At 50.9% G+C, this 18,145-nt stretch overlaps 1 protein-coding gene across 5 annotated transcripts in view; it reads right to left on the reverse strand.

Moving 5' to 3' along the window:
* Nucleotides 1–15,965, reverse strand: part of Pknox2 (PBX/knotted 1 homeobox 2) — a 268,228-nt gene extending 252,263 nt beyond the window's left edge. For 3 of the 5 annotated variants that reach the window (XM_026779163.1, XM_026779165.1, XM_013346330.2), the window contains exon 1: nucleotides 15,902–15,965. The gene's annotated coding sequence lies outside the window, so the exon portion shown is untranslated. Of the gene's footprint in view, nucleotides 1–15,462; nucleotides 15,654–15,901 lie in introns of those variants that run through there. The other 2 variants (XM_026779164.1, XM_026779162.1) reach the window with 1 other exon arrangement.
* Between the last annotated feature and the right edge of the window lie 2,180 nt (nucleotides 15,966–18,145).

The raw sequence follows: 18,145 nt of genomic DNA on the forward strand, positions 1-18,145 counted from the left end.
CATCCGTAAGAAGATCTGGTGCCCTCTTCTGGCCTGTAGGCACACATGCAAACAGAATACTGACAATACTGTATACATAATAAATAAATAAATCTTTAAAAAAAAAAAAAAAGAGAGTCTCCTGTCAGGAAACTGTTTGGTTGAACACACAGCCACCATGAGCTGTGTTCCTTGGGACTTGAAGGACCTCTCCAGACTGTGAGCCTAGCACCCAGGATGCTGGCTGCCATTGGAGCCTTAGCTGAACCAGGTCCTCCCCAGACCTCAAGTCCTCACCCCAGGGAACCTAACTGAAACTAGAGCGCCCCTCCCCAACTGTCCCCCTACTAGCTCAGTGGATTCCAAACAGCAAGGAACCCTTCTATCTTCCAGAAAGCCAAAGGGAAAAATCCCCACTTAAGGCCCCAGGAGTCCCTGTGGCAGGGGCAGTAATACCTACTTTGATCTCTCTCTTTCTCTCTCTCTCTCTCTCTCTCTCTTTCTCTCTCTCTCAACCCCCCCCCCCCCCACACACACACACAAAAAAAAATTCTAAGTGTTCCTCCTTAGTTCCTGCTCTTCTGTCAGGCCAGGTCATAGGCAGGAAGCAGGACAAAGGCCATAGAGAAGCTAGAAGCTGCATCCTCACTCTGAGTTCTCTGACAATGAGGGTGTTACTTCTTCCTGCCTAGACCCCACATTGTGAATCAAAGCAATATTCCTATAGTTCAATTTGTTACATGTAACACCCAGCAGGTACCAGGCATTCACCTGCCTCGGGGCATGTGTATTCTTAAACAGTACCATGGTACAATTATCTCGGCCCACATTTGTATAGTGAGGAAGGACGCAGACATGTGAGCTAAGGCACTTGGCCAAAGTCAAGCTGACCACATACATAGACAGGGACTGGAACACTGATCTATTTTCTTCCACTGACTTCTGTTGTCACCGAGAGGTGAAATCTGAGAAGAGGGCAATGAACCCCCAATCCCTTGCCATCACCTCATCCTGACAACTGATCAGGTGACCAACCAGCATTGGCCAAGGATGCCAAGGCAGACCGAGTCATCATTCTCTGTGGGCTGACCGGAGACACTGATGGTTCATTCATTTTACTTCACGGTACTAGGGAGCTAAGCATGTCTGTGCTGGTTACCAACAGCAGCCATTCCCAGCATTACCAAAGATGGCTCCCAAGTATCTCACAGGAAACATAAGCAGTGGCACCAGAGCCCCTGGGATGAAGCAATGGCCAGTGAGGCCGTGAGGTGACATGACTGGGGAGGAGAATCAAGGAAGCCAGCATCAGCACAGCCGACCCTCATTCCCAGGAGCTGCAAAGGCAACCCATTGTGAGGAGAGTCCACAGCAAAGTCTGTGTGAGCCTTGTGCTCATGAGCTGTGCTGCTTGGCCTTTCACAAGCTCTTTAACCTCTCTGGACCTCACTTTGCTCAGCTGTTAAATGGGAGAGTTGCTCAAAGACTAGAGACTTAGTGCCTCTTCCAGTTCTGATAGGTCATGAGTTCATTTCAGAACATAGTTTAAAAAATAAAAATCCTTGAACCCTAACACAACAACCAGTTCCATTCATAAATTCATTCATTCATTCATAAACATTGCTTGAAATTTTACTACAGCTATGTACTCTTCTGGATTCCAACAGAGAGGAGAGAGAGAGAGAGAGAGAGAGAGAGAGAGAGAGAGAGAGAGAGAGAGGGAGGGAGGGAGGGGGAGAGAGCGCGAGCGCTGGGGTGTAGTTCAAAGACAGGAGCAACTGTGTTGCATGGATATGGCCCTGGGTTTGTTCCCCAGCACTGCATAAACCAGGCATGGTGATGCAGGCCCTGAAAGTCAGCGCAAGATGCTGAGTTTGGGGTTTAAGGGCATGCCAGGGAATGGAAGAAAGAGATTCCTGTTTGGCTAGAGTCTTTAGGGAAGAGCATATTATAGAACAGCATTTGGGTGCAAGCCTAGCAAAAGCATAGTGTTGACCACACAGGTATATAGGGGAAGGGTATTCAGACTGCTGGAACAGCATGCATGGAGGCCCCAAGGCAGGAACATGTGTGACTTGTTCCAGCTGCAACAAAGACCGAGGAGGTTAGGGTAGACAAGATGGAGGCAGTGACATGAGTGTGGGGAAGGGAGTGAGACTGAGGCATGACACGGAAGTCAAGCCTTTGCCTCCCTTTCAGTTATGAAGCTTGAGCCCTCTATGCTCATAAATGACACTGCTTGTACATGTGAAGGCCAAATATTTGGTGCACGTGTTCACTGTGAGCCCCCTCCTTCCACTGTGAACCAACAAGCCAACTGTAGATTTTGCTGGATTGATTCCATCTGGAAAGATAAACCCAGGTAGTAGACACCGTCGCCTTCCCTGCCCAGGCCGGTGCCGGTGCTGAGCCTGGTCACTACTTCAAATCCTCAGACTGGACTCTGCTACCTCTCCTGAAGCTGCCAAGGTCTCCCCTCTCAACCCTACCCCTTTGATCTTCCTGACCTGCCTCTTCCCAACCCCCAGCTGCTTTCCACCTCTTCCTCCTCCCCCAGGGCCTTTGGACCCACTGTCCTCTGCCTAAAACACAACCCCCATCCATCTTTACTGTCATATCCCATCTCCCTGTGGGTCCCCATGCCTTATGGCGTCTTCCTGGTCACTAACCCCATCCTTGAGGGGCTCCGGAAACTCAAGTTATACTTAGAGTCTTGTGTTTGTGTGGGGTTTCTGTTGGTTTTGGTTGGTTGACTAGTTTTGGCTTTTTGTTGCTTTAAGACAATAGCTCATGAAACCCAGGCTAACTGACCCTGAACTCCTGAGTCTTCATCTCCCAAGTTCTGAGATTGCAGGACTGAGCTGCCATTCCCCATTCCCCAGATCACGCTTTCTCCCCCTCCCTCCCTCCCTCCCTCCCTGCCTGCCTCTCTCCCTTCCTCCCTCACTCTTTCCCTCCTTTCCTCCCCACCTCCCTCCCCTTCCTCTCTCTCTCTCTCTCTCTCTCTCTCTCTCTCTCTCTTTCTCTCTCTCTCTCTCCCCACTCCCCATCTTCTATTTTGAGCCAGGGTCTCTCAGTGGGCCTGGATCTCACTGTTTTAGCTAGTCTGGTTGACCAGTGAGCCCCAAAGAGCTGCCTATCTCTGCTCCCTCAGTGATGAAGTTACAGATGTGCCACCACATCTGGTGTGATGGTTTGAATGAGAAGGGCCCCCATAGGCTCATATATTTGAATGCTTTACTTGGTCCTTAGTTGGTGGAACTGTTGAGGAAGGCTTAGGAGGTGTGTCACTGGGAGCAGGCTTTAAGGTTTCGAAAGACTTACACTATTCCAAGTGACTCTTTCTGCTTCCAACTTATGTCTCAAGATGTGAGTTCTCAGTCACTGCTCTCTTTGCTATTATTCCTGCCTGCTTGCTGCCATGCTCCCTGCCATACTGGCCATGGATCCTAACCCTCCAAATTAAACCTTTCATTTTATAAGTTACCACAGTCATGGTGTGTTATCACAACGACAGAAAAGTAACGAAAAAAACATGGCTTTTTAACATTGCGACGCAGACTACATTGATTGATGCTGACCTCTCTAGCCCAGGCACTAAAACACCACTGAGAATACACTCCAGGCACCCAAAAATATCCAGAGAGTAATTACATGAAATCGTGAAAAAATGAAGGTATGCCCATGGACAGTGGGAACAGAAGAGGCACAAAATTGGGGCGCTATGGGTATGACCAAAACTGAGAATGAAGCACGGATGGGGCTAGTGAGCCCTTGCCTTGTGCCATTTCATGACTGTTGATGACACCTGAGTTGAGAATTACCATCACATCTCACTGGCCAGAGGACAGAGGCTCAGGGGGTAAGCAGGTTTCCCCCGCTACAGCACCAGTGTCTGTGGTCTGACCTGCTCTCCCTGGTTCCAAGTTCTGCAGTCAGCAGAAAGAGTAAGTACAGCCCTTCTGTGGCTGGTGTGGAGTGGGGTGGGCTGGGTCACTGCCGCCACTTCACAGTGACTGTCCATGAAATCAGACTGGATCTGAGTGTTCTGAGTGTGACAATGTCGGGTACCCAGTGCGCTCAGGATCCAACTGAGGCTGCAACAAGGATGGGGGTGGGGCCTGCATTGTGCAAAGGCAGCTTCTGACAGCTCGGCCCTGGAGGGGCGGATGCTTTGGGAAGTCAGACATCCACTACCCTGCCTGTGACGCTGCCGAGACAGGGCTCAGGCAGGAGCAGAGGCCCGTAGCACACTTCTGGCAGAGGCAGCTATCTCTCACCTTGCATTAGTCTCCATCTGGGAGGGGAAAAGAACCACGGCAGGAAGGCGCAGGGAAAGAGACCTCGGTAGAGAAACAGCCTAAGGCCAGACCAGAGTGTCTAGGATTCTGGTCCTAGGCCTCCCCTAACTCTCTGCACCTCCTCCTTCATGCCTTGACTCCACCCTACAAGGCCCTCAGTGTAGGCTGAGCTTTGCCTGTGTTCCCGCAACTTCCTGGACTTTTGTGACTCTCTTTATGGTTTTGATTTTCCTACTGAGCCTAAATGTCTTCCTCTCCAGAAAGCCTTATGAATGAGAAGTCCAGCTCTAGTTCATGGCTGTGCACTCCATACCTGAGCAAGGTGCGCAGTAAAAATCTACCGAATAAACGATGCCAGCCAGGAAGAAACCGAGGCCCATTTCCGGCTGAGGGACCTGGCGGAGTACACGGAGCATGCTTAAGGAGAGTGTGCAGGCACTTAGTAGGCATACAGTTCTGCCCGGGTGACTCTGAGCTGGTCTGAAAAACTTCCAGGTGCTCCGGAATCCCCGAGGGGACCATTCTCGTGCCAGTAGTGGGGCAGCCGTGAAAAGCCGTTCTGCCAGCTTTCAATCATGTCAACACGGTTGTCATCACTCTGCGAGCCGGCACGAGGGGAGCGTGTACTTGTGTGTGTACGCTCTGCTTCAAACTAATAAGAAACATATAGTCTGTGCCAACCAGTTTTTCCCCCCGCCCCATATTCTATGGGAGGCACTGTGTAGGCGCTGTTACTTATGTTTATACAGCATGTATAACACATTCACATACGTTAACTTTCATGATCTTCCCCACAGCCTTGTGGGGAAGTACCATCACCCACTAGTTGACTGACAAGGAAAAGGAAGCCAGTTTTCATTGTCACACAGTGAGCACATGGCTGGGCCAGCAGCTCCAGCCTGGGTTGTTGGCTTCTTCACTATTGGCATCCATCACTTTCCTATCTATCACTCTGATCCTATCCCAGCCAGAGCTGGAGAACTCACCCTGCACCCTGCATTGTGCATGAGGATCCTGTGAGCATGCCATCCTGGGTACTCTAGAGCTCACTGCACAGTATGCAAGTGAGGTGCTCTGTACCTCACCCTACAGTGTGGGTGAGGACCCCTGTGAGCACACCACCCTGGGTGGGAAAGGAGATAGAGGAAGCCAGCTTTGTGCCCCACAGCTTCTGACCACAAGCAGCAAAACTAACTGGGCCCACACACTGGAGACGAATCATATACAATCTGCTGGGTCTTGGACCAATTCTCCAGTCTGCTCTAAGTTTCACATTCCTTCTTGGGTCTCTGAGGATAGCTCAGTGAATGAGTACTCCCAGGCAGAGGCTGGGCACTCACAACACTGGGAAAAAGCTCCATTGATCTGGGGAAGCTGCACTCTTCCAACACTGACAGGTGCCAAGCCAGGGAGGAGCCACCAGAAGTGTCCCCTCCACACTGCCTGGAATGACAGGAGCAGCAGCCTCCAGCTCCCACACCACCTAGCTCTCACACCTGCTTCTGCATATCTTCCCCAACACTGGAGAGCTCAGCAGAACCTTCCATAGGTGCTCTCCCAATTCCCTATAGCCAAACAAGTGCGTGCCTTCCCATCTTCTACCGAACTGAAGGCGGCCAGACTCACAAACTGAATGTCCTTGGGCATCTCACAATCATCAACAAAAAGCGTGGTGTTTGATAGGCCAGTGGACACAGTGCAGCCTCGGTAATCGACAACATCCTCATCCTCCTTTAATAGCAGACCCAGAAAAACCTGGAAGACTATCTATTTAACTTCCTTTTCCTGCAAAAGGATCGTGCTTACGCCCCGAGAGTCTAAGAGACTGTGAAGTCACGCGCTTGCTCCCAGTTAGTGTGTTAATCTGGCTGGGGAAGTGAGGCCCACACAGCTCACTGCTGTGTCTCCATGGAGAGTAGGCTCAGGCCACATCTGTTAAGTGACCAGTGGTGCCTCAGGGAGGACACAGAAGTGAAAATAAGCCATTATCATGCATCCTAAGCCCACAGCGTGGTTCTGTGGCTTTGTCTCTCCCAACTCTTGGGCTTAGAGCTACATTCAGAATGCAGGAGGAGGCAGGAGCAACTTCCAGAGGGGAGAAAGCCTGGGGATCTCAGACCAGGGCAGAAAAAGCCATGCTCAGCAGCACTAGAGAAAGCATGGGGACACTTCTCTGCCCTTTGCTCTGCACACTGGACCAGCATGGAAAGGAGGAAACCCACACCCAGTAAGGAATTAGACCCCACTATGAGCCAGCTAGCTGCCTTTCGCGGGACTGATGTCTGTCAGGCAGGTCACCTGAGGATCTAGTACTGAGCCCCCAAGGGCTTTTTATTTACACACACACACACACACACACACACACACGCACATGCATGCACGCACGCACGCGCGTGCGCACACTCACGCACACCCTAGCCAGCTTTGCCTTTAGCCTAACCCTGCCTGGTCTGAGGGTTTAGGAGAGTTTTTTTTTTTTTTTTTTAATTCTATCTTATAGGTTTTGGCTTCCATGACAGCCAATAGCTCTACTCAGTATTTGTGAGACAAAAGGCTGGTGATGGGGGAGGTGAATTGAGCAGGGTTTCTGTTTTTAAAAAAATTCTCAGGAGAAACACAGGTAAAGTCTGGCTAAGCGCTGCAGGAACTCAGAAAGGGGCTGAGTCCCCACAAAGGAAAAGGACAGAGGCAGTCAGAGAGACCTGGGCCATCTTAAAGGATGTCCCATCACAGATAGGCCACCACAACTTCAGTTTCTCCTGTAAGTCTGTAAGATGACTTAATGGTATCCTTTGGCCTGCTTCAGAAAGATCAGAGGATCAAATGGGTATGTATTTTCTTTTTCTTTCTTTTATTCCTTCTTCCTTCCTCTTTCTCTTTCCTCTCTTTCTATTTTTATATTTATTTTATGTGCATTCCTGTTTTGCCTGCTTGTATGACTATGTGAGGGTGTCAGATCTTGGAGTTACAGAGAGTTGTGATCTACCACGTGGGTGCTGGGAAATTAATCTAGGTCCTCTGGAAGAGCAGTCAGTGCTGTCTCTCAACCTCTGAACCATCTCTCCTGCCCAGGGAATGTATTTTCTTTTCTTTCTTTCTTTCTTCCTTTCTTTCTCTTTCTTTCTGTTTTTTTTTTGTTTGTTTGTTTTTGTTTTGTTTTGTTTTCTGAGACAAGGTTTCTCTGTGTAGCTTTGAAGCCTGTCCTGGAACTTGCTCGGTAGACTAGGCTGGCCTTGAACTCACAGAGATCCACCTGTCTCTCTCTGTCTTAGTGCTAGGATTAAAGGCACGCTCCACCACTGCCCCGCCGGGAATGTATTTTCTGAAAGAGGAAAGTACCATTGACAGCAAGCAATGCGCCACAGCTGCAAAGTTTTTCCTAGAGTTTCCACAGTCCTCCTATGCCTGGCAGTCATAGTATCTTTACCCTATGCATAAAAACACTGAGGCTCAGAGGGGTTAAAGGATGTACCCAAAGACACACAGTTTAGTGGCAGTAGAATCAGGGTCAGACTGCAGATACAAACACCAATGCCAGTGACTCTTTCTCCCAGTATGCTGCCTTCTGCAGCTTCTAATGATGGTGCTTCACACTGAATAAGCTACTCCCATGGGTCCCAGGAAGGCCACTGGGAGCATCAGCACCAAGCCTCTGTGCACACGACCCTTGGTTCTCCAGGGCCTGTGCTTCTCTGGTTGTTGTGTATTGTCAGGATTCCTCACTGGGGTTTGTGCTGTGGTCGCTGTCTCAGCGATCTCCCATTCATGAAGGGATCCACATGGGAGGAAACATAGTCAGGGAACTTGGAGCTGAAGGAGACACTCAGAGCCAGTCAAAGCTCCTGGTTGGTTGCCTGACAGTACTAACTAACATTCAGAGAGGGAAAGTCACCTGTCAAATGTCACACAGTCAGTCACTAGCCGGGTCTAAAGTGGAGTCCACTGCCTGTGGCCCCTGTTCTCTCGACCGTCCTAACACACTGACTGTTCCCATGAAGGGTCCAAAGCATGGAAAGGGGGAGGGCTGGGCCTAGGGTCTCTGCTTCTTCCACTTGGGTTCTAAGGAGGGCATGGACTTCACACACTAACTCATTCAGCGGCACTGCCTCCACTGAGAAGTCTACACCAAAAAGTTGCCTCAGAATCCACCGTGTGTAGAAAGAAACAGGCACTTTTGGCCACCTGGAACAGACAGAAGGACTGAGTAATTTTTTCTAATCCAAGCTGTCCCGCTCCACCCTACCCTCAGTCACCCTGACAGTCTAGCTGAGAGCCCAGAGCACAGTGACCTGGGGAGTGTCAGGTTTCGCCCCTCCCCCTCCAGCCCTCCCCACCCAACTGAGGAGAGCTCCTTCTCCGTGTTTGTGTCCTCAGGAAAGGAGCTGGTTGTGGCCACTCTTCCAGGCCCATGCTTCTCCTGCCTCCTCTGGTTAACAACAGGTGGGCACCTTTTCTCTCCCACGTCTGTATTCTCTCCCTCCTGGGTTTGTGTCTCCCAGACTCCCAGCTGCCCTGGGGGTTGGGCATCTATTTTTCTCTTCAGCCTCCAACCAACCTGCTAAATTCTCCATGCTGATCCAAGGGACCCCATGCCTTGTCCCAGAAAAAAAATGTTTTTTTTTTGTTTTTTGTTTTTAAAAAAGGAGGAAGCTGAAAGAGCCACCTATTATTGGTTCCTGTCTCAAAAAGCTGTGAAGAGTGTGGAGAGAGCCAGAGTTGAAACGCTTTCTTCTGTGGCTGGCATAGTCCCGGGTGATACACAGTCTCTCCTCCACCTTACCAGCTGTGCTCCGTTATCCCGCGGGTTACAGGTGAGGAAACAGAATCAGTGATCTTAGCCAGCCTGTAACCCATACAAGTAACACAGAGTGAGACTCTAAATACACCATCTATGCTGGGGCCCGTGTCCTTGCCTCCGTAGGGCCCTCAGGCCAGGCTCCAGTGGTTTGTCTTTGTCGTCATCAATGCCTAGGACTGTCCCAGGACACCAATGGCACTGTAAGTTCTGTGCAAGGCAGGACAAGTGTTTGTGATGCCTGACATCTGGACAGCTACCTGTTCTCTCTATCCACCCAAATCAGACCAAGCACATGAAGACTCCTTCAAAGACCAAGTAAAGAACAGCTGGATTGCCAAATCTGAGAGTGGGCATACACTAACACAATGACTAGTTCTTCATGAAGTGGGGGGAATTGAAAGACTGCCTGATACTCTGTGACTTACACCTTCTGTGACCCCCTTCCTGGCCCATCTGCATCTGCCCTTCTCCCAGCACAACCTCCCCCTTTGTTCCCCTAAAACGAGCTGGACAGAAACTGGCCACAGTCCTACCACGCAGAGAACAGTTACACTACCCCCCTAGTGTACCCCTCCAACACTGTCTGAAGCCTCCAGAGTCTGCCTGGGGCCCCAGGGCCAGCTGTTTTTCTCCACATTCCAGCCAAAAATAATATGAGAACCAGGCTGTTCGGTGGAGACTTAATCTAATCTTCATTGCTTCAGTTTTAAAATATCCTGCCTGGTTTAGGGTTTCTTCTTACACATGGGGGTGTGTTTTTAGTGAGATAGGTCTTAACGGCGACGCTCCTTCTTGTAATTAGAGACCCAGGCAGGCAAGGAAGACCTAGGGATAGGTGTCCAAGCCAAACATATCCCCCATTTGCATCAAGCTCTTTCCAAGTTCCATGCAGCACTATGAACTGGGGTGTCCCAGGGCTTGGTGTTTCCTCGTGCCTAAGGGTTCTAGAAGAGTTCTGGGAGGAAGACCCAGCTGTCTAACTATGCCAGCTTCTGCCTCTATCCTCAATCTCACCCACCCCTAATCAAAATGTGACCTGCAACCTGCCCAGTTGGAAAGGGTTTGTGTTGGGCAGAAAGGCTTACCCCCTAGGAATCCCCAGCAGAGTAGGGGAGATTTAAAGAAGAAACACTCATTCTGCTGGAGCCAGTATCAGTGCCCCAGTATCAGTGTGAGTGAATTACAGTGCTCACTGAGTTTCAAACTCCTGCGCTGGAGCTGAAGGCATCTACAGCAAGCACAGCTTTTGGAGAAGTGATGGTGTAACTTCTGGGACTTTCTCACCTAGAATCTGCTTTGATCTGCCAGAATGGAGACTGTTAAGTGAGCTCCGGGCTATGGCTTCTTCTTGGTCAGCACCCATCCTTCCCTCACACCCCAGCAGGACCAGATGTCACAAGCCCTTCAGGACTGGGACCTTATTCCCCTATTGTATGAAAAAAGCAGAGACTGTATTTCTGGTCAATCAGATTCTGTGCCCAATGGAGGCACAAAGGATAGGATATTCCAGGGAACCACTGGAGGAGAGCCAGGCTGATTTCCCCAGTCCGGCCTTGACAACCTCTCTTGGCGAAGTGAACAGTATATGAAATCACAACAGATTTCAGATTCAAAGATGTAAAGTTAGGCAGAAGTTGCACCCTTTCACAGAAGTCCAGACACTCCTTCACAGAAGTCTAGAAACATTGTGAAGACAAGTTCTAGAGCCAGGCAAGAGAGGGAGTTCTATGACCTTGCTGCTAGGAAGCCTCTGTGGCTGTCTTCTCTAGTCTTTACAGCAGCGAGCCTTGGACTTGCCCCATGCCCACCCTTCATTCACTGCAACCTACCAAGGGACAGCACATGCTGCATTCCACTCAACAGATGAAGAAACCAAAGCCTGGCAGCTGGGGGACCCGCTGGAGCCACAGAGCCAGGCCCTCAAATTCCAGCCCAAATACTAGCTCAGCATGCTGACCTGCCAGCCTTGATTAGTATCCTCTGCTTCCTCCGTGTCTTCCTCCCTCCCCACCAGGTATTAGATTTAATTAAATTAGCAGAGCCCCATTGCGACCATCCTGGGCATGCTGTCTGGATAGAACCCAGTGAGTGCAGCTCCTCCCTCTAAATTCTGCTTCTCAATATAATTCAATTTCCAATAAGTCATGGGTTTCATATGAAGGGTCTCACACAAAGCGTGGTGTATTGGTTAGATTCGAGGCTCATGGAGACTCATGATGATTTCATTTTCCATATCACTTCTTCTGCCTTTCCTTGATGGCACCCTTTCCACTGTCTCCATCCTAGAATCTGTATTTTATTTGATCCAGACACTTTGACTCACATACTGTCACCTCTAGCAATTGCATCACACATTTATATATATGTGTGTGTGTGTGTGTGTGTGTGTGTGTGTGTGTATGTGTTGGTGTGTATACATATATGCATATATGCACACATTTATATTATAGTGTGGCAGCCCCAGTGCAACACAGCAGAGGATAAAGGAAAATTCATAACAGCACCATTTACTTGCCTCCAATTAAATTTTTTGAAATGTGCTCCATATTAAGCAAATCAGGAACAAAAGTCCAAAATTGGAGGTTGCACTTCTGAAAAGGTGGGGTGGTAGTGTAAATAAATACCAAGGAATTTTTGCAACATGTTGGAAGCCTATAAATTTTATTGGTTGTTTCTTTAATAAAAAAAAAAACAATTTCAATTGCTAACAACACGGTATTATTAAGCTTCTAACATTTAAAAATCTAATTTGTCCTAACTCTGTGGCAGTTTATATTGCCCGATGAGTTCAGGAAGGGCAAGGTAATCAGGTTGATCGCTCGCTCTGGTTCAGTTCCTAAATGGAGCTAATAGAGACCCTTTTAACAGCCAGCCTTCTGCTTCTTAGGCCTGCCTTGGTCTCTAATGAGTTACAGCCCAGGGTTGAAGATGGACATGGCAGAGAAATATAACACACACTCCCGTGCACCTATAAACTTTAAGGCCGAGAGAGAGGAAGTATGTTTCCAGTTAAGTTAGAACGCCATGAATTTAGGATTCTCCACTCACAAGACAGGAGTTCTCCTTATTTCATCACTAACTTACTTCAAATGTGTTTATGCAATTTATTGCTACTGAACTTCCAGGCAACTGGTGTAGAGTTAATGAAACCCAGCTTGGAGAAGCTCTGAGCTTTGAACAGCTAACCACAGTTTAAATGGTTATGACATGTGGTCAAAGCCACAGGCAGGCCCCACTACAGTTTCTGTGTTAGTCAAAATCCTTGTCATCTCACCTTCTGTGCCAAATAGATTGAAAGGCAGGCGGGAAAAAGGAAAGAAAAAAAAAACACGCTGAAAAACAGCCTGCCTTATTCTTCCTCGGGTTTCCCAGCCCTTTACCCCATCTATCTTACTGAACAGCAAGGCAAGGCCCCTCCCCCAGGTCCCAAGTAAATGTTTTAGTAACAGTCTGAATTGGTAATCGTGTTGAAATCCTGAATCCCACGTTGGGTTGAATTAGGCAGTGTGGGAGGGGGTGACCAGGGAGGCACTGAACAACCTTTTAAAGGTAGCCTCCGAAGGATGTACAGACGAAACTGGACAGGCGAGAAGTTAACTCATCTTTCTGAATTACGTGGACACTGACTTTTATTAATCCTCATTGTCACATAGTGTCCTCCCCCCCCCCAGCTCTGTTCATGTGGGAACCCCAGCAAGCTCCCTCTTTCTAAATGGGCCCATTTTGGAAGAGTAAAGGGGAGGTACTGGGTTTGTCGCTGCCGCACAATAAAAAGGCTCTTTTGAAAGCAGCACTTTCATTAACTTAAAGCAATCTATAGGCTTAAAAGCACAGAGCAGTAAACTCCTAGAAAGGATCATAAAACAGCCAGTCTCGAGTTGGGTACACTTCGCTGCGATTTGCACGAGGCATTTTACTGTGGTCGTTGCTAGGCCCATCTCCAGTAACCCCCTGGCCCTCATTCCCTGCAGCTCCTCTTTCTCTAGGCTTTCATGCCTTTCGCTCTCACAAAAGGGAGGCGGTGACCGGGGAGTCTCGGTAGGGTCAGCGCTCCCTCCCCCGCTCAGCTCTCGGCTGGAGAAGAGCGCGCAGGAATTCCAAGTCTGGAAAACAACAGCTCAGCCGCGATAGCTGTTGCCGCGCCCCGGGCCGCGGTGGCCATTCGTGGGTTCTGCGGCTTCAGTGCCCCAAAGGGCTGACTGGCTTTCTCAATTCAGGGTGCAAGCGTGCATGGAGGAAATAAACCCCTAACACACACACACACACACACACACACACACACACACACACACACACCCTCCATCACTCAACCACTCTTTATCTAAATGACCAGAGTGTAACCCCCACAACCCCCCCCCCAGCTCTTCCCCGCTGCAGGACCTCTTCACACTCCACTCACTGTTGAGCTAGGCCCAAACCTTGAGAAGGCAGTTTTAGTGTGAGATATGATCCCGCAATGAGAAACACCTCTACACTCCTACACACACACACACACACACACACACACACACACACACACACATTTGCACTAAGGTCCTGGGGCCTCAAGAAGGTCAGAAGGCAGAGTGAGAGGGCAAAGGAGCAGGAGATTGGGATAAAACCGTGTTTCTTTTGAACACCATCATTTCACAGATTTGGGTGTGTGTGTGTTTGGGGGGAGGGTGTCGGTTAAATCTGCTTTAGCTTGTTAACTTGGATTTTACCAGGCGATGAGCATTTGAATTCCCAAAAGTCAACATCCTGGAGAAGTCCCAAGAAAACGTGTAAGGGTAAGGAACCCCGAACTTCCTCCTGCCCCTAGCGCAGAACCTTGCACCTATGGGCCGGCGTGTGCGTTCTCCGACATTGCGGAGGATGAAGCAAGCACCGCTTGGGGGATGAACAGGCAGCAAGTCGCATCAGGGCTCCCGAGTTCGGAAGTATCTTTCCCTCGGAGTCAGCCACTACTCTACAAGCCCCAGTGGCACCTCGCTACTAGCAGTCCCCTTGCCCACGTCCCGGCCCGCTGTACCGGCGGACCACCAGCAATCACCTCACCATGCTGCGGCCGCAGAGTGGCTGAGCCTGCAGGGTCAGGTCCTCGGATCCACTCCGAGCTGGGTGAGGCTACCTGATCACATCGCACGGAATCTCCCTAGATTTGTCTGCTTTCCGGGATCCTTCTCCTAGGACCCAGCCCTGAGCACCTCAAATCTTATCCTCCTCAAAACTGGCTTTGGGGGAGAAGCAACAAACATTCAGGGCTCATTCACCACGGCTGGGATCAACTACTTTTCTTGCCTGTGTTTAAGCTTATCCTCCCTCACGCTGTCAGGACCCATACACGCAGTTCTCCCCAGATTCCAATAGCCTGAACCCCAATAATGAGTCGTGATCCTGTGTTTCGGACCTAAAAAACGTCACCCACTCAGGAGTCAGATGTAACTGGGAGCCCAGCGCCTACCTCCAGCCCTTCTCTTTTGCCGGCGTGTAAACTACACAGCGACCCTTCCGTCCCAATTCTGAAAACAACCTTGGATCCTATAACCCAAACTCTAGCCTGCTCCAAAGCCCAGCCCTCCTTTTGGGGCTGATCCGCATCCCCCTCCCAATCCCAACCCGGGTCTCCCGCCCGCGCGGGAACCCTGGCTGCCCTGTGAAGGACTCTCCAGAAAGCTCGGCCCACTGCGCTCGTTTCTTCCTCGGCTTGAGAGCCCAGCAGATCTCCCTCGCCTAACTGAAAAGAAACAGAAACTTCATGTGGCACATTAAGGACCCTGACCCATCCCCTTCGGCTCCGGGTCGATTTCCGTGCCCACCCTCCCCTCCTTTTACGAATTCATCTCCTAGTTCTTCTCAAGGGCCCCTAATCCTCCCCTCCCCGCCCCAAAGACCCAACAATACGCAGAAAGCCAATGACCCTACAAATTCTCTCCCTACTCCCGGCTAGAGTCCCAGATCGTCGCCCCTCGGGTCCTGGTTTCTCTGACCCCCCCACGCATGTTCTCCTGTCCCCTCTACTGATACTCCTGCAAACCTCCACTCTCCCTGCCTTCCCGGGCCTCTCAGGACGCGACCGCCGCCGCTTGACTCCAGCCACCCGGCTGGTCCAGACAAGGGCTGCTCCCGCTTCCAGCCACTTGAAGGCAGCTCCTGGCTAGTGACACCGAGTAAGCGCCAGCCACCGGACTCCTAGAGCCCGGGAAAGGAGAAGCCGAAGCCGGCCCGCAGTTCCCAGCCTAGCACCGCCGAGCGCCCAGCCAGGAGCCGCCGGCGCCGGGACTCAGGCGGACGCGCTCGTCCCTAGGCTCGAGTCCCGGGAAGCTCCGGGCGCACGGCTCCCGGCCCGCCCGTTCCAGGCTCGCGGGCCACTGCACTCTGAGTCCGCCGCCCTGCTGCTCGTACCCGCAGACAATGCGCGCCCGGCCCGGGCCAGAGCGGAGCGGAGCGGGGCGAGGCGGCGGCTGCGGAGCTGCGCACCGACCGGGTCCGGGAGCGGGTGGGCCCCGCGCTTCTCGCCGCCTCCTCGCCCTGCCTCGCCTCCCCTCTCGCCGCTTCGCTCCGCGCTCTCCCGGCGCTTCCCCAGCTTCTCTCTGCACGCTCCCGCCGTCCCTCTCTGCTCTCTGCCTCCCTCCTCCCTGCTGCCTCCCTCTCTCCTCCCTGCTGCCTCCCTCTCTCCCTCTCTCCTCCTTGCCCTGTCGCAATGAATAATACTCTGGCTTGGGGACTGGAATAAAACACACGCGCTCTGAGGCAGCCGCCCGCAGCAGCAGCCGCCGCCGCTGCGCCGCCGCCGCCGCCGCCTGCAAAAGCGTCTCTGACATGGAAATGAATGACAGCTTACCTGATGCCAATCTTCATCAGACTGACACCGGCGTGACAACACAGCCTATACTTCCCAGCACTGCTCGGGACGTCAGCGACACAGGGACCCGCCCCCCGGACTCCCCCCCCCCCCCCCCCCCCCCCCGCGCGCGCACACCTCCCCTCTCCCCACTCCCCCTTTCTCACCCCCCCATCGCCCCCACCCACTTCCAGCCCCGTCCTTCCCAGGCGAGGAGCTGCTAGAGTGTCTCCCTCTACTGGAGGATAGGCTCAGACAGCAGAAGCGGGCCTGCTTGCTGCTGGCGAGAGGCAGCACGCACTGGGGAAGAAACCTCCAGATCTCACTCAGAGATAGGCAGCGCAGTGGACCCCAGAAATTCAGGCGCACCCCTACTCCATGTCATTCTTAGCGATCAGCTGGTGCAGAGTTCCAAGACAACAGGTGCTGAAGAGATTGAGAAGAGGAGAAATTGTCTTTGGACCTCAAGAGAACACCCAGAAAACAGAAGTCTTCAAACTGGCAAGAAATGTTCCCTCCATCACACCCCCACCCCATTCCTGCCTGACTGGCCTCGTTTTTATGATTGCATTTGAATAATTCTCATTACCTTGGCCCCAGCAAAGGTGCTCAGATGGTTAGTTATCCCCGGTCTCAAGAGCTTTTTTTTTCTGCTGTGGGCTTCCTGGGGCGCTTGGTTCATCCAGGGGGTGACAGTATGATGGGATGGTTGAGGGGGAGCGATAAGAAGGGGAGAGGCTTTATCAGAAGCTTAACCCTGGGCAAATGTCAGGCAAGCGCCTGGAAACCACTGCTGCTTCTTTTTTAAAAGAAGTATATCCCAGTGTATCCTGGGAACTGGGGCCCAGTAAGGTTAGGGGCAGCTCTGTCTCAGCTTGGGCCTGCTGGGATGACCTAATCTGTTCCAGACACAGAAAAGACTCTTCACCTAAGTCACGTCTGCAATGGAAGACCAAAGCAAGCCGGTGACAACCATGCATGTTACCATTTAGTCAACAAAGACAAGTACCCTACTAAGTGCCAAGTATAGGCTCATCCACCCAGGATGCAGACTGGCTCTTTTCCTACACAGAGGAGAAAAGGGTCCCTTCTGCCCAAACAGAGGAGCTGCTTCAGCCTCAGGCAGGTAGCAGGTGATCCTGTAACCCTCTCACCAGGTTGGAAGCCTGGATGGAAGCCGAGACAAAGTGCCTGATAGAAGCAACGGAAGCTGAAAGGGAAAAGATCTGACCCAAGAAGTTGGAACCTGTCCTTTGCTCCATTTCAAGCCTCTGGGCCACTCCTCCCCTGCCTCAGACACAGGCAACAATGAGAGCTATTAGATCCCAAGGCTAAAGGAGACTGCATCACATCCAGACGTGCTCTTTTCCCAGGTCCTGCCTGCGACTCCACACTCACCTGCAATGTTCCTGTGGGGGGCGGGGAGACAACTGCTCACCTAGAGATGCGCTGCTACAGATGGGATTGAATCCTCTCATGGTTCTGTAGATGCCCCCAAAGACTTTCACTAGGTAGATTTATGTCACCCCAACCTCTGATCTGTGGCCAAAAACTATGGCTGCTGACAGCATAATCGCTACTATATATTACACATTGTATAATAAAATAATAATAATGAATCCTTTCGCCCTTTTTATGTAGTACAGAAACACCAGACTCACTAACCCAGACACTGGAGGTCAGCCTGCCATAAAGTCTCAGAGGGAAACCTGAGGCATAGTTCGGGAGAGGAGCTATCCCTTCGGCCTTGCCCAAGACTTCCAGGAAAGGGGATTGCTCTCTTTTGGAGGGGGTTTGCTGGTGAGTTATGAGAACTAGTAGAGTCGGAGGGAGAACTAGGCTGGAGGTAAATATTTAGCTGACGGGCATACGATAGACAAAAGCCACATACCCTCCATCCATACTTATCCAAATCCTCATTTCCTAAAACCCAGTTCTGATGCCCAACTCATCTAAGACAGCAGACCCACGGGCATCAACTATTGACTTGTGGAGTCTTCTCAAACAGTACGATTGCCACTAATACCCTTTTCATACTTTACCATTGGAACTTTTAGTCACTTCAGCTTGCTTTGGCTGTTCTTGTAGCTCGCAAAGGCTTAAAAATGGTATCTAACATGTAACCATTCTTTTTATAATTGCTGAAAAGAAATGTTTGTCCTCTACCTACTAGTGGTAAGGGTAGCTTCGAGACAGAGGCCCACAGTACAACTCCCTTCCTCAAGCCACTTATTCTCATAGAGG

This window comes from Microtus ochrogaster, chromosome 5 (genome assembly GCF_000317375.1).
Source record: "Microtus ochrogaster isolate Prairie Vole_2 chromosome 5, MicOch1.0, whole genome shotgun sequence".
Classification (NCBI taxonomy): domain Eukaryota; kingdom Metazoa; phylum Chordata; class Mammalia; order Rodentia; family Cricetidae; genus Microtus; species Microtus ochrogaster.